The sequence below is a fragment of the Phyllobates terribilis genome, unplaced genomic scaffold (assembly GCF_046119375.1).
Source record: "Phyllobates terribilis strain yellow unplaced genomic scaffold, ASM4611937v1 Scaffold_13__5_contigs__length_258822181, whole genome shotgun sequence".
NCBI lineage: Eukaryota > Metazoa > Chordata > Amphibia > Anura > Dendrobatidae > Phyllobates > Phyllobates terribilis.
In genome coordinates, this window is record NW_027362773.1 from 126124173 (window position 1) to 126141403 (window position 17231).

General features: G+C 48.9%; 1 non-coding gene across 1 annotated transcript; it reads right to left on the bottom strand.

The window, feature by feature from the left end:
* Positions 1-8510: 8510 nt before the first annotated feature.
* TRNAT-AGU (transfer RNA threonine (anticodon AGU)) lies at positions 8511-8584 on the bottom strand. Its single transcript has one exon. It is a non-coding gene; the product is annotated as a tRNA-Thr (tRNA).
* Between the last annotated feature and the right edge of the window lie 8647 nt (positions 8585-17231).

Sequence of the window (17231 nt, forward strand, 5' to 3'; positions counted from 1 at the left end):
CAGTGTACAGGTAATACAGTGATCACCAGTGAAATTATACACAGGAGCTCTGTATATAGTGTCAGTGTACAGGTAATACAGTGATCACCAGTGACATTATACACAGGAGCTCTGTATATAGTGTCAGTGTACAGGTAATACAGTGATCACCAGTGACATTATACACAGTGTACATGTAATAGACTGACTCACCGGTGACGTCTCTAGGTGAAGTCCTTCATCTTCGCTTTTCTCCTTCATCCAGCACAGACCGCCATCACGTCTTCCAGCCAGGACTCGTCTCTGCATAAAATAACACAGTTATCTAGAGCACATTCCCCAACTTCTACATTATGCAGCTGAATACAGACGTGCATCCACCATCAATATATGGTTAGTTATTATGCAACCTACCATTCCAAATATAAATTGTAATCCACCACTGTGCCCCCATTAACTGTAAATAGGCACTTAATATATAATTTAATTAGAACCTCTACTCTTTCCGCCAATTTGTTACCAGTCACACTCCTGCATCCGCAACGCCCCCTACTCTATACTTCCTGCTCCCCGCATTCAATATTTACATGCACCCCCTGCCCCAATTCATTATATCATGTCCGTGCTCTCCCCACCCCATCATCATTTATCATTTACTCTCCCCCACCCCACATTCGTTATGTGCAGCTCATTATCCCCCTACTCCCAATTCCCCCATGTGCAGCTCTCAAACCCCCCCATGTGCAGCTCTCATCCCCCCCATGTGCACATCTCTCACCCCCTCCCCCACATGTGCCCCTCTCTCACCCCCCTCCCCCACATGTGCCCCTCTCGCCCCCCCCACATGTGCCCCTCTCATCCCCCTCCCCCACATGTGCCCCTCTCTCATCCCCCTCCACCACATGTGCACCTCTCTCATCCCCCTCCACCACATGTGCACCTCTCTCATCCCCCTCCACCACATGTGCATCTCCCATCTCCCCCCCACACATGTGCATCTCCCATCTCCCCCCCACCACATGTGCATCTCCCATCCCCCCCCACACATGTGCATCTCCCATCCCCCCCCACACATGTGCATCTCCCATCTCCCCCCCCACACATGTGCATCTCCCATCTCCCCCCCCACACATGTGCATCTCCCATCTCCCCCCCCACACATGTGCATCTCCCATCTCCCCCCCACACATGTGCATCTCCCTTCCCCCCCCCACACATGTGCATCTCCCTTCCCCCCCCACACACATGTGCATCTCCCTTCCCCCCCCCCACACATGTGCATCTCCCATCTCCCATCTCCCCCCCCACACAAATGTGCATCTCCCATCTCCCCCCCCACACAAATGTGCATCTCCCATCTCCCCCCCACACAAATGTGCATCTCCCATCTCCCCCCCCACACACATGTGCATCTCCCATCTCCCCCCCCACACACATGTGCATCTCCCATCCCCCCCCACACACATGTGCATCTCCCATCTCCCCCCCCACACACACACACATGTGCATCTTTCCCCCCCCCCACACACACACACACGTGCATCTCCCATCTCCCCCCCACACACATGTGCATCTCCCATCTCCCCCCCCCACACACACACACATGTGCATCTCCCACCCCCCCCACACACACACATGTGTATCTCCCATCTCCCCCCCACACACATGTGCATCTCCCATCTCCCCCCCCACACACATGTGCATCTCCCATCCCCCCCCCACACACATGTGCATCTCCCATCTCCCCCCCCACACACATGTGCATCTCCCATCTCCCCCCCCCACACACATGTGCATCTCCCATCTCCCCCCCCCACAAACACACACACACACACACACATGTGCATCTCCCATCTCCCCCCCCACACACATGTGCATCTCCCATCTCCCCCCCCCACAAACACACACACACACACACACATGTGCATCTCCCATCTCTCCACTCCTAGTTAATTGTATTTTAAAAAAAAATAAAACTTGTTATACTTACCCCCATGCGATCCATGCAGAATCCTGGCGCTCGTCCAAATCGCTGACAGCAGGTTCTCCTGACTTCCGGTCATGTGACGGCACCGTCACATGACCGGAAGTCAGGGGAATCATGAAGGCGCTGCTGCAACAGCGCAGCTCAGCGCTGAAATGTCCCGGACCCGGCGCATAGCATGGGGCCGGGGGCCCCATGAGGAGAGAGACGCACAAGAGGGGGGCCCCCGAGGGGGCCCCTACCGGCTGGGCCCCATACTGGAGTCAGGGCAGTCATGCCCTGATGGCGGCCCTGCTGGAGGCTGGAGGGGCCCCCTCTCCCTCGGGGCCCCCGTTCAATGAACCGGCTGCACGGGCGGTAGTTCTGCCCCTGCCACCCATGGTATGCAGCTATAGATGGCCGCAGCTGTTGTTCCAATCCACTGGAGCTGTTGGTGACGCAGCAGAGATGGTTTAGCTCTCCACGGGTAGAGCTAGGCCCCAGGGCAGTTAAATAGGGGATTTTGGATAATGGTGGTGTAGTGCAAGGCAGTTGACGCAGCAATTAAGTCAAGGACACAGCGGGGTGCAGTCTTCAAGTATTTACTCACAGTTGTTAAGATGCTCCAGGTTACAATGGCTAGATTATAACCGCCCACGTCGCCCTGTGTCCTCCGGGGAAGTGATCCAGCCAACTCTCAGATAATCTGGGTGCACTTGATCGGGACCCCCTTCTTATGTACCTTCCCAGGTCGTCTCTCTGCGCTGGCTCTCCCTCCTGCCCTGCGCCTCACACACAGTGTCCCGAGCCAGTGGCTGCAGGCCTTGTTGGGCGACGTCCTTTCTGTCCCCTTTGTTCTATATGGCCACCTTTTCAGCGAATGTGTGTGGTGTTTGGCTACGGCACATGAAGATACTGCAACCTCCGGTTTGCTAGCTGAGTCTTGTAGTCTTCCACTAGTCTGGGGCCGGTCCCCTACTGCGACCTGATCTTTTCACGGTCAGCGTGAACTCGGGCGCACGGGTGGACTCTGCACTTTCTGTGACTCTAGGATCCTCTCTCTCTCTCTCTCTTTCTGGAGCCCTTTTCACTGCTCAGGTCTTCTCTCTTCACTCCCTATGACAGACTCCTGTCACAAACTGCTCTGACGGACTATCGAACTCCTCCACGGTCCTCTCTCACTGTGCTTTGGCTCCTAGGACCCTAGACCTAGGACTGGACAGGACCTGGACCCTTCTAGATGTTTTTACCCTTGCTTTTATACTCTTCTTTCAGTGCTCCCCTAAACTACTTCCTCCATCCACCTCCTCTACTTAGTTCCACCTTCCAGACAGGGACCGGGTCTGTGCTTTCCCTTAGGAGCTATCTGGACCCTTCCTCATGGAGTCGTGTAGTGTTGGATGTGAGTGTGTGGGTCCCGGGTAGTGCTCCCTCCTTACCCGAGAGTGGGGTATCACACCTCTGGCTGAGATGCAGTACCGCTGTGGCAACTGGACCCGCAGGGGCGCCACCCATGCACCTCTGTCTTCACACCCAGACGGGTACATGCTTCCTGATTTTGTCTATTTGCTCTTGTCCTCCTCCTTCTCCGCATCCTCATCTTCCACCACCATATCACCACAATATGTACCATATCAACATATCTACGTCTCTTGCAAGGGGCATTGGAGTTCCTCCAAATTTTTGTCAGCTGTTGTTTCACTGCATAGGCAAACACCATGGGAGACCCTCTCCTTTCTAATAGGAATATGTTGTTACTGTGGCCCTGCTCTATGTGTCTTCAAATTCTTAAAGAATTTTGGCAGCCCTTGCAGTCACAGCATGGGCATTACCACTATAGGAGACCCGCTTCTTTATAATGGGAGCATTTTTTACTGAGACCCTCCTCTATGTCTCTTCAAAGTGGTATTGGGTTGCACCCAAATTTTTGGCAGACCTTGCAGTCACTGCATACGCAATAACAGTATAGGAGACCCACGCGTTAATAATGGGAACAACAAAGCATAGCCGGCTGATGGCTCTCTAACAATAGCGAAGGCCGACTGCTGGCCCTTTAGAAGTAGTAAGGGCCACCTTATGAACCTATAAAAATAGGCTTTGTGACTTTCAGAATCCCTCCATAATAAATGAAACAGGATGTGTCTGATGTGTCACAAACCACATGGCCTGATAAGGTTGTAAAATGTTAAAACAACATTTCCCGGTGAATGTATTTGTCTTAAAAAAAAAATAAAAAACACAGTAGTATATTTGTTTAGTATAAAAACCAAACTCGCCAATGTAACCTCAATGTAATCACATTGTTCAGCTCCTGCACCTCTTCCTCCATCTCCGAAATGGCCACATCAGTCACAAGCTGAAAGCACTGCAGCACTGCCTTGGCCAAGCGGCAACAGGCTGTGCTGAAGATAACATGCTTAATGCTTAGGTGACAAACCGCCCAGCACTGCAGAGTTGTTGAAAGCTGTAACACAGCAGCCTGAACTGTGGCTCTCACCTCTGAACATGCAGCCAGGCATGGTGTGTGTGACAATAGGCAGAACCTGGCGACGGAGAAATGACAGCTTGAGTAGATACAGTTTCCCTCTATGCCAGTCCTTTCACGGAGCTAAAGAATATGGCTGTGATGAAATACAACTCCCACTGAGAAGCAGTTTCAAACTGAAAAACATTGGGCCCACCAGAGGATTTGATTCTGAGGGCTCAATTTTCTCCCCTGCTCAAGAGCCCCATAGCTGCTGCAACGTTTGCGCTATCATAAACTCCCCTGACGGAGAAGCCATGGTCCACCCGAGGATTCTTAGGCGGGACCATCCAACCCTGTTGAGAAGCAGTCCTGGCTAAGAAAAGTGCGTGGGAAGGTTCCCGGACACTCTATGGCTGCTTCTTTTACTGGGGTGAAAACCCATGCAAACACGGGGAGAACATACAAAATCATTGCAGATGTTGTCCTTGCTGGGATTTGAACCCAGGATCCCAGCTCTGCAAGGCTTCAGAGCTAACCACTGAGCCAATTTGCTGCCATTCACCCTCTGATATCTAACAGGCTGGAGAAACTTGCACCTACTGCCACTCTATCTTCAGCTCCTTTGTGAGAAACGTATTTGGGCAGCCACTCAGTCTACCAAATAGAATTCCTGACAAGGAAATTGTGGATGGCTTTGCTAATGGTACTGAGGGCAGTGCTAATACCATGGCGTCGTACCATAGTTCACTGTAAATATTCCAGGCCGGTAGGAGGCAAGCAGATTCCCACAGAAAAGTACCAGCAGTAATGTTCTGGGACCCGTGCTTGTGGAAGGCGGAGACGATACCGGGAGAAATAATGGCGGCTGAAGACCCAGTATGGACACCCGGCCGCTGCCATGAGGTTATGAAAAGCTTCCGCCTACAGGAGCATAAAAGACCACATTTCAAGTGCAAGCAGCTATCAAAAAATTTGGCAGTATAGTTTTGCAGCCGGTGGGTGGCTGGCTGGCTGCATACTTACGCTTGCATTCCAAATAATAGAAAACGAAGCAGATGGTGGCCTCAATCATCATCATGGCCTCACCTCGGCACAATGAACTCCCCCGAAGGAGAAGCCAGGGCCCACCGGAGGAGTCTCCAGTTCTCTGATGGGCTTGTCCAACCCTGCCAAGAAGCAGCCCTGGCTAAGAAAAGTGTGTGGGAAGGTTCCCGGACATTCTGTGGCTGCTTTTTTGAGTGTGGCTTGGACGTGCTTAATTGCATGTGTGGCACCCCAGGTCTGGTCGCCACAGTGACAGCAATGTCATGTCTGAGAGCAGGTGGGAGGTTCCCTGGTTGGGGACAATTAGCATGCAGCACCTCCTGCCTCAGTCCAGGGAGGGGAGAAATCTGCCCTTTATAAACTGGATCTGGGGCGGGGTTAGAGAGACAAGTCAGAGACAAGTTCCAGTCTAGTTCCAGAGACAGGGACAGGTCAGCAGCAGGCTGAGGAGTCCCTGTAGGCAGAGGAGGAACACGAGGCCAGGAGGGGAACTAGAAGAGCTCATCCTGGCTAGAGACTTGTAAAGCCGGACACTGGAGTCCGAGGCTGTGAGGGTTCTAAGCCCAGCAGCAGAAAACCACCATGCAGGGAACTTCAAGTCCTCTGGCCCAAGGAAGCCCGGAGGCTCAGCCACATGAGAGGGACCACTACTGCCCTGGAGGGGTGAGAAGCACGGAAGGCCCGAGTCGCCAGTCATACGGGTGAGAACAACACGGTACACTCAGGGACGTGGGCTACCACCACACTACAGCAGGATAGCCAAGAAAGAGTGAAGTCAGCACGGTAGGCCTACAAACTCCCCCTCACCAGCGGGATTTCCCAGTTGCTCTCAGACTGACCAGGTCTCCATTGTTAACCTGTATTCCGGATGGGTCCCTTAATACCACCAACAATAAAGACCCTGACTTGCATGACAGACTCCGTGTGGTTACTGCTGCTCCCGCGCACCATCACCACCAACATCCCTATTTACTGCCCTGAGGCTATACTCCTCCCGGGGGGAGTTGTACTATCCTCTGCTGCACCCACAACACCTGCCTCAGCGGTCTACCTTGCAGCGGCGGTTCACTCTGACCGCAATCCACGGGTGGCGTAGTCGGACATTCAGCATATAGACTGCCATTTGGGTTGACCACCCTGAGCCACGGGACCGGGTCCCCGCCACGCAAGGACTACAACCCCCAGCATCCACAAAGGGTCCGGTTCTGGGTATCCCCACACACACACGGCCCAGGGGGCGCGTCACATGATATTTCTGAAACCGCATTGCAGATCAGGCCATTATCCAACTCTGTAGTCATGAAATTAAAGGGCATAGAAAGATGTTTGTGTGTCGAAGTAACACCGACAAGTGCGAGCTGATGTTGGATGGGCTGCTCCCATTGCTTATGCGCCAAGCTGCATTAGAGGACTTCCTGGGAGAAATGACACCCAGAGTAGATACGGTTTCCCAAAAGTCAGTCCTTTCACGGAGCTTAAAAATATGGCTGTGGTGAAACACAACTCTCACCGACAAGCTGTGGACTGGCTCCGTACCGTCCCTAGCCACATTCACTTGTGCACGTGTTTGTGGTTAGGCGGTCCTTCCCAGTGCACTGGGGAGGGCACGTGTTGTGTTGTGGGACCCGTACTTGTGGAAGGCGGAGATGATACCAGGAGAAATAGTGGCGGCTGGGGACCAAGTATGGACACCTGGCCGCCACCACCATGAGGTTGTGGACAGCCTCCGCATCCATGAGCCTATAAGGCCACATTTCAAGTACAAGCAGCTGTCAAAAATTTGGCAGTATAGTATTGCAGCCTGTGGGTGGGTGGCTGGCTGCATACTTGCGCTTGCATTCCAAGGAATGGGGTAGGGATAACTGAACGCTGCGGTGGGACAAAGACGTGGACGGTGATTGTTGCAAGTCTGCAACGACAGGTGCATGGCGGGAGGCATCTTCGCATGCGCCAAGGATCACTTATGATGGGCACACTTTTAGGCAGTGACCCGGGAGTCAGAGATGATTTCGGGGGTCTTCCCATTGCTGTTCCCATGTCTTTTCAGCACTGTATGCATGTGTCTCATGATGTGTCACACACCACATGGCCAGATAAGGTTGTAAAATGTTAAAATGACATTTCCCAGTGAATGCATTTGTCTTGGTTGAAAGCAATGCAAAAGTGCATTTTTGTTTTTGTTTATTTATTTTGCCTTATATACAAAAGTCATTACCCTGGCAAGGATGTTCCTTAACATTTTTCCCAGTAAAATCCATTTTGGTTTCGGTTTTGCATGTTTTATTCTGAGTCCGTAAAAGTGGCATAATACCTCTGACAACGTTGTTGACAGCAGTGATCTGGGCGTCCAAAATGCTTCCAGGGGTCTTCCCCATGCTGATCCCATGTCATTTGAGCACTGTTTCCATCGATTTGGGCAATTTTTAGGCCCTCTGCAGACCGCTGGGGGGAGCCACCGGAGAAATGCTCAAGTTTCCCATAGCCTTACAATGGGCTTGTTACTTGGTCCGAGCACTCGAGCATTCCAATTTGCTCGGGCCGAGCATCGAGCACCCGAGCATTTTAGTGCTCGCTCATCACTAGTAAGAACCTGTCCTGCAGGAGATGTGAGATACAAATCCTGGTAGTGGGATTTATTTTTTTCTTTAGCACTTTTCCTGGCTATCATGGAGAAAGGGAGACTTGCACTTGACTTTAGATCTCTGATGATTATTATTTTTTTAATCCTGCAGAGATGGAGGGGTTTCCTTTTCTGTGTTAGGTTCCTGGGTTCCCTCATGGTCCTCTTTTCTTCTTGCACTAGTGAGGACTTGTTGACATAGATGTATGACCACAACAGCGAATCACTGCCTCTAATAGTCAAGTGGCAAGTGATTGTCACCAGTGCTCACATGTCTGTCTCAAGAAGTCATCCATGGAACAATAAGACCCGAGGTTGGGAGATGACAGGGTCTTGTAAGGTGATTATTACTTCATTTGATATTTGCAAAAATTCTAAACAATTAAAAAGAAACTGGAGGTGACTGAAGAATCTTTCTTATCTAGAAGTAAAAGATAAGGCACTGCTGAGATTCGAACTCAGGATCTCCTGTTTACTAGACAGGTGCTTTAACCAACTAAGCCACAGCACCTTGTACAGTTTTGACTAATCAGCATCATGACAGTGCTCGCTGTACCTGTCAAACTCAACTAGTCTGCCAATCCCTAAGAGCTGTTTCATATGTCTGTGATAAATCGGTCCCATGGCGGATCGCAATGCACGGATTGGCCGCACATCTCCTGACCCAAGTGTGATAGCTTCATAGATATACATGAAGCGGTCATTCTCGGGTCAGGAGAACTGCGGCTAATCCGTGCATTGTGATCCAACATTGGTCGGATTATCACTAAAGTTGAAAAGCTTTGTGCTGCCAATATCCCAGGTCCAGTCCTCTGTGACATCCAAACCAGAGCAGTCTTCACTTTTGCAGCCAGCATCCTGGCTGACATTTACTAAACCCCAAAACCCAGAGTCTTGGTAACTGAAGACCCTTAGATTATGCCTCATGTGGAATATTTTTGACATTAAAATATGGAGTACTTTTATTGGTGCACAAGTGACTCCTCTTAGTAAAGATGTCCTAAAACAAAGCTCAATCAGGTGACAGATGCTCTTCAAAGCATACATGTCAAACTGTGGCCCGTAGGCGAAATCTGGCCACAGGTTGGTTATATTTGGGCTACGACACAAAAGCAGCCACCCCTATGTGGGCCCCATTATTCTGTATGGAGGACTATGCGGGGCCCCATTATTCTGTAGGGAGGACTATGCGGGGCCCCATTATTCTGTATGGAGGACTATGCGGGGCCCCATTATTCTGTATGGAGGACTATGCGGGGCCCCATTATTCTGTAGGGAGGACTATGCGGGGCCCCATTATTCTGTAGGGAGGACTATGCGGGGCCCCATTATTCTGTATGGAGGACTATGCGGGGCCCCATTATATTGTATGGAGGACTATGTGGGGCCCATTATTCTGTAGAGAGGACTATGTGGGGCCCATTATTCTGTAGGGAGGACTATGTGGGGCCCATTATTCTGTAGGGAGGACTATGTGGGGCCCATTATTCTGTAGGGAGGACTATGTGGGGCCCATTATTCTGTAGGGAGGACTATGTGGGGCCCATTATTCTGTAGGGAGGACTATGTGGGGCCCATTATTCTGTAAGGAGGACTATGTGGGGCCCATTATTCTGTAGGGAGGACTATGTGGGGCCCATTATTCTGTAGGGAGGACTATGTGGGGCCCATTATTCTGTAGGGAGGACTATGTGGGGCCCATTATTCTGTAGGGAGGACTATGTGGGGCCCATTATTCTGTAGGAAGGACTATGTGGGGCCCATTATTCTGTAGGAAGGACTATGTGGGGCCCATTATTCTGTAGGGAGGACTATGTGGGGCCCATTATTCTGTAGGGAGGACTATGTGGGGCACATTATTCTGTAGGGAGGACTATGTGGGGCACATTATACTGTATGAAGGACTAGGAGCGCACATTATACTGTATGGAGAACTATGTGGGGCACATTATACTGTACAGAGGCCTAGGTGGGCCCCATTATACTGTATGGAGGACTATGTGGGACCCATTATTCTGTATGGAAGACTATGTGGGGCCCATTATACTGTATAAGCCTGCAACTTTGTCCAAGTTTTTCATTTTTGGCCCTCTTTGTGTTTGAGTTTGACATCCTTGATTTTAAGAAAGTATTCATAGGATCTAAAAAAGTATATACAAATATTCCTTTATTTTCTGATCTTTAGGGGTCTAGTTTCAAGGAGCCCCACTGATAATGAAAAGGCCATAAAATTCCCACTGCAAATAAGTTCAGTCAAAAAGTAGAGCTACTGAACACTTTAAAAATAAAGTTTTTTTTTAACTTGTTCTACAATGCTAAATTTTTTACACTTGGTATAATGATTGGGGGAAAAATGCAGCAAATTGTAAACGAAAAACTCAAAGCAAAGCCACAAAGAGAAGTATTAAAATTCCCCCAAGATTCAAGAAAAAAAACACAGCAAAAAAGACAAGAGTATTTACCTGCCAGATCTCAGAACTAGTGCACTACCAGGATACAGCAAGCCCATATAATAACGATGGCGGCAACACAGGTGCAAAATACTGACGAGACAATCACTCACAACCTACCATTCCATGGAGGGGGTGATTGCTTAGTATTAGAATTGCATACAAAAAGGCTTGTATAGGGTGCTGTTCACACATGGGTAGTGCACAGTATCCGGCTTACAGCCTATTAGTTACGCCCATACTATTAGATTAGGCGAGCTGCCCCGTGCCCTATCTGTGTGCACCCCATGAGAACAGACACTCTAGTTTACAATGCCAGCACCAATGGGCCTGGCTGCAACCTGGAATATTGAATTCAGATTATTCATTCAATCCCATTGTTTCAGGTGTATAAAAATCGAGCGTCTTGCTGTGTAATCTGCCTTCACAAATATTTGTTGAAAAAATGGTCATGCTAAAGAGCTTGCAGAATTTAAGCATGGGAATTTAATAGGCTGCTACCAGTGCAAAAGGTTTGTTTGTAAAATTTATTCTCTCTTAAATATTCCCTGATTCCCTGTGAGTGATATTATTGAAAGGGAAAGGAACCGCAGCAACTCGGCCACAAAATGGAGACCCCGTAAAGTTAGAGTGGGGTCACCGAGAGCTGAGGATTAGAGGGCAGAAAAGTTGCCAAACCTCCTCTGGCATTAGCATCAACACAAAACTATTCACCAGGAGCTTCATGGTAGGGGTTTCTATGACCAAGCAGCTGCATATAATTTTAGTCTTACTATCACATCTCCTTCTTTACCTGCTTCTGTTACCAGGTGCTGCTGGGTTCATCCTGTGGATGGTGCTGGAGTAGATGCCAGGACCAGAGGCTTTGTTTGGTCCAGCCACAGATGCTAATGTGGCAGGAATCCATGGTGTCGTCCAGCTGTAGTAATCAACTCCCTGCTTTGACCAATGGGACAGCACCACACTCTATTAAAACTCCCAGCTATATCTTATACTACCTCTGGTTCATGATTGTTGCTTAGTCCCTGGACTGCTTCTTTAATGCTCATTTTGATCTTAACCTGTTTACTGATGAGTCTTCTTCCAATTCTGACTTTGATGTCCTGGTAATGACTCTGTGTGATGACCTTTCATGCTGGTAGATTGTGTGACGCTCGCAAGCCCTGCCCTGGGAAGATGGGGTACTCGGAGCCGGGTCAGATGTTGAGAACGGGGATGCAGTCGTGGCCTGGACCCGTTCCGTGCCCAGGGCCGTCACATTGAAAATGATGTTAGGGCTTTCCGGGTTGAGTGGTATTTGTCGACTACCCCACCTGTGGTGTCTGGTGATGGGGCCACCAGCGCCGCTACCGTCCGCTGAGGCCCGATGTAATGGCGGCTAAAGTTCTCGCTGCTCCCCACAGGCAGAGCGCGGCCTCAGGGCAGGCAAGGCAGGTTGAAGGGGGTAGTCGTAGTAGCGCGGGGAGTGCGGGCACTGCGTCGCGTGGTATGGCGGGTAATGAACAGTCCGGAGGCCATAGGGATGAATTTCCAAGGCTTTACTCACAGTTCTCATAAGCAGCGCAAGGCTTCTCCCTGCTCCTCGCGGAGTCCTGCAGCCACCAGGGACGGGGGTCCGACTACCTCCGAGGAAGTCCAGTGTGAGGTAGCATCCCTACACCAGAGTGTTCCTGCACTACAGACTTTACCCTTTCCCGTCTGTGCGTGTGTAGATAGGCCGGGTCTCCCTCTGAGCTCCTCTCAGGTATAGGGCTCGGGCGGCAATTCCTCTCCATCCGAGTCCCGGCGGGATCCTCAGGGCCTAACCGGGCTTTCCCGTCCTGGACGTAGAGTGCGAGGTCGGGTGTCGGTACCCCTCTTGCAGCCGGAATCCCTCTGAATAGATCAGGTAGGCGAGGACAGGTGGCGTACTCCGCTACGTCTGCATCCTCCCCTGGACCCATTTGATAGGGAGCCACACTCTAAAGCTCCCGGGCCTTCTTGATCCTGGTCCTTGGCCGGGTTGAGACATTCCTTGTCTGCAACCTTCCTCTCGTCCCATAGATCGGGGTACGAGGGCTGTGTCCCATACCGATGCAGGCCCACACAGGATCTGCGCTCCCGGAGGGAAGTCACATTACACACAGTTCATGACAGCACAGTACGACCACTTAGAAGGACAGGTCCACACAGAACCATCAGGACCAGCAAGAGACCAGAGAAGAACCAAGATCAAGGATGGCATTCTATTAAATATGAAATTAGAAGTGTAACTGACTAACTGTTCCTCCACCCACACCCACTAACTGGTTCCTACCACTTTGTGTTCCCCAGTCTCCCTGTAACCAGGGGAGCAGCACCTAGTGCATAATAGCTCCCTCTGGTGGAAATGTGGTGTTGGATGCAAAAGGCTAGGTCACTACCATCACACCAGGCTTACCTCAGAGGAGGAACACCACACTCCATTAAAGAAGTGTAGCATTCCTGTGGCGGCCGAACCCTCAGGGGCGCCACAATTGCTCCATGTAAGTCCAGATATCTGTAAAGGGGTTAAAGAGTGCAGTAGATGGCGTGCCCAGGGCTGCCATCATGGCATTACTGCCATTACTGGTGTATGGGGCCCAATAAGCAGAAGCAAAGAGGGGGGTCCGTACTGGGTGAGACACGCAGCCTGCGCTGAGGAAACCAAGCCACTGCATAAACGGCTTGGCAGACTTCATGGCACGCTGGGGCCCAAGCTAATTACTTTATTTTGCTTTATTAAGCCCAGAGGCCCCAGTCACTCACAGCCGCAGCTACTTACATTGTATGGCTGCAGCAGAGGGGGCCGGCCGTGTCTGAAATCAGTATTGTAAGACGCTGCTGGCACACCCTCTATTCCTAAGCTGCCGACATGCCACGGGCCCTTGCGGCACATTATATGGAGGAGTTGAGGGTCCGAAAGTGATGAGGTGCATGCACGCCCGCCCACTCGCCTGAAATAAATAGCGTCCCCTATAATGTCTTGTGATATATATAGTGGCATATAAAAGTTTGGGCACCCCTGGTATAAATTACTGTTATTGTGAACAATTAAGCAAGTTGAAGATGAAATGATCTCTAAAAAGGCTAAAGTTAAATATGACACATTTTCCTTTGTATTTTAGGCAAAATACAGTTAAAACCAGAAGTTTACATACACTATATAAAAAGACACATATGCATGTTTTTCTCAATATCTGACATGAAATCAGAATAAACCTTTCACGTTTTAGGGAGAGGGAGAGAAAAAGAGAGGGAGAGAAAAAGAGAGGGAGAGAAAAAGAGAGGGAGAGAAAAAGAGAGGGAGAGAAAAAGAGAGGGAGAGAAAAAGAGAGGGAGAGAAAAAGAGAGGGAGAGAAAAAGAGAGGGAGAGAAAAAGAGAGGGAGAGAAAAGGAGAGGGAGAGAAAAGGAGAGGGAGAGAAAAGGAGAGGGAGAGAAAAGGAGAGGGAGAGAAAAGGAGAGAGAGAGAGAAAAGGAGAGAGAGAGAGAGAAAAGGAGAGAGAGAGAAAAGGAGAGGGAGAGAGAGAGAAAAGGAGAGAGAGAGAGAAAAGGAGAGGGAGAGAGAAAAGGAGAGGGAGAGAAAAGGAGAGAGAGAGAGAGAGAAAAGGAGAGGGAGAGAAAAGGAGAGAGAGAGAGAGAGAGAGAGAAAAGGAGAGAGAGAGAGAGAGAGAAAAGGAGAGAGAGAGAGAGAAAAGAAGAGAGAGAGAGAAAAGGAGAGAGAGAGAGAGAGAAAAGGAGAGAGAGAGAGAGAGAGAGAGAAAAGGAGAGAGAGAGAGAGAGAGAGAGAAAAGGAGAGAGAGAGAGAGAAAAGGAGAGGGAGAGAGAGAAAAGGAGAGGGAGAGAGAGAAAAGGAGAGGGAGAGAGAGAAAAGGAGAGGGAGAGAGAGAAAAGGAGAGGGAGAGGGAGAGGGAGAGGGAGAGGGAGAGGGATTTAAGGCATTTTTATTACTGCAAAGTCAAAAGTTTACATACAAGATTAATATGCCTTTAAACAATTCTGGACTGCCCATATCATGATGTCATGTGTTTGGAATCTTCTGATATGTTTTTGGCAACATCTGAGTTAAATAGAGACACACCTGTGGATGTATTTTAATGCACACCTGATACACACTGCTTCTTTGTGTAGCATCTTGGGAAAGTCTAAAGAAATCAGCCAAGATATCAGGAAGAGAATTGTGGACTTGCACAAGTCTGGCTCATCCTTGGGCACAATTTCAAGAGATCAAAGATACTCCAAAGACATACTGATAGGGAAGCTACTGTTGATTGTGAGCCCCAATGGGGACAGTGCCAATAATGTTGTAAATTGTCTGAATTGTAAAGCGATGCAGAATATGTTGGTGCTATATAAATAAAAAGATTATTATTATCTGAAGGTGCATAGTTCATCTGTACAAATAATTATACTCAAGTACAAACAAGATGGGAATGTCCAGTCATCATACGGCTCAGGAAGGAGACGGGCTCTGTGTCCCAGAGATGAACTTCCTTTGGTCCAACATGTGCATATCAACCAAAGGACAAAAGACCTTGCGAAGATGATGGCGGAAGCTGGTAAGATTGTGTCAATAACCAGAGTGAAACGAGTACTGTATCAACATGGGCTGAAAGGCCACTCTGCCAGGAACAAGCCATTACTCCAAAAGAAACTTAAAAAGCCAGATTAATGTTTGCAAATGCACACAGGAACAAAAACCTTAATTTTTGGAGACATGTCCTGTGGTCTGATGAAACAAAAATGTAACATTTTGAGCATAATGACCATCGTTACGTTTGGAGGAAAAAGGGAGAAGCTTGGAAGCCTAAGAACATCATCCCAGCTGTCAAACACGGGGGTGGCAGCATCATGTTGTGGGGTTGTTTTGCTGCAGGAGGGACTGGTGCACTTCACAAAATAGATGGCATCATGAGAAAGGAAGATTATGTGGCAATACTGAAGCAACATCTCAAGACATCAGGCAAGAAGTTAAAGCTTGGGCGGAAATGGGTCTTCCAAATGAACAATGACCAAAGCACACTGCCAAAATGGTACCAAAGTGGCTTAAAGTGGTATTCCCATCTCCAAGATACTATCCCAATATGTAGTAGGTGTAATAATAATAATATTAGCAAACACCTACAATTAGAAATGTAGTATAATATTTTTGATTCGCTATGCCACTTACCTCATGTGTAGAGATGAGCGGTGTTCGAATCGAACTGTTCGCCAATTTCAAATTCGAGCTGTTTTGGGCGGTGTTCGAGCCGTTCGACGAACCCGAACAATTTGAAAAAAATCCGGCTGTTCGAGGTTATGTTCGATAACTGTTTGTGCACCCAAATCGTAACTGGATTTTTCACAGTAATGCTGATAATCAATGTTAATACACAGTTTGAGTGTACAGCGGGGCGGGGGGAGGGGTATGGGATGGATCTCTGCAGAAATAATGAAGATCTCCATTTTTTTTTCTCTTTCCCGCATTTACAGTGGGGAGGTGCAGTCTGTCAGCCTATCAGCAGCGCACACACGGAGCAAAGTGCTTTTTTTCACACAAGCAAGGGCATGTGTCATTGGCTGTGTATGTCACATGTCCTTACCCTATAAGACCCAGCCATTTTCCCCGTCGCCACCATTTTCTCACTGCTGCAGCTGAGTGTTAGATGGCTCTGCTGCTGTTAGCGCTATATTGTGTAACTGAATTACAAGCGAATTTTCTCTTAAATAGACAGAAAGGTTTAGGGAGTAGGGACTAGTTTGTAATTGCAGCCCTTTTGAGGGCTAGGTTACAGCAGTTCCTAGCACTTTTTGCCAGGCAGGTCTGTGCCAGTGCTGTGCAAGTGTTTTTCACAGCATTTGGCTAAATCTAGCTAAGCAAATCCTTTTGGGCCTCTTGCAGTGTGTGTTAGTCAGTAGAGTAGCCTATCTGTGTTGCAAGCTACACCACCTGTGTATGTAATACAAATTTTTTACTGCACCTAGCCAAGTAAAACCTTTTGGGCCTGTAGCAGTGTGTGGTACTCAATCTATTAGGCCATCTATACCAAGCTCCAGCAGCTTTCAAATTACTAATAATTTTTAGCTGCATCTTGCCTGGAAAATAATTTTGGGCATAGTAGCAGTGTGTGGTACTCATTGTATTAGGCCATCTATACCAAGCTTCACCAGCTTTGAAATTAATAATAATTTTTAGCTGCATCTAGCCCGGAAAATAATTTTGGGCATATTAGTAGTGTGTGGTACTCATTGTATTAGGCCATCTATACCAAGCTCCACCAGCTTTGAAATTAATAATTTTTAGCTGCATCTAGCCAGGAAAATAATTTTTCTTCCCAATAGCGGTAGCAATAGAAATATGGGGCGCGCGCCTGGCTAACAAAAATATACGCTTCATAACAAAAAACACCAGCCTAGCGCACTGCATTAATAAGATAGCATCATCGTCTCTCCCAGTGCTAGGCCTGCTACGCCGGCTAGCATTCCTGTGCCTAAAACACAATGTATGGGTCCGCGCTAGCCACGATGCTGAGGGGTCTAAAGCTGCTGCTAACGCTTTATCACAATTCAATTGGCAGATTTTCACAGAGCTCCTCCCCAACGCCCACCCATCGGGCAACAGTTGCCCACCCTCCCTATGGGATCTAGTGGCGAATAGTTGATTCCATTAATCAGAGCGTCAGTTGCCCCATCGACGTGGCAAGCATACGGTAAGGCATGGGAAGAGTGGA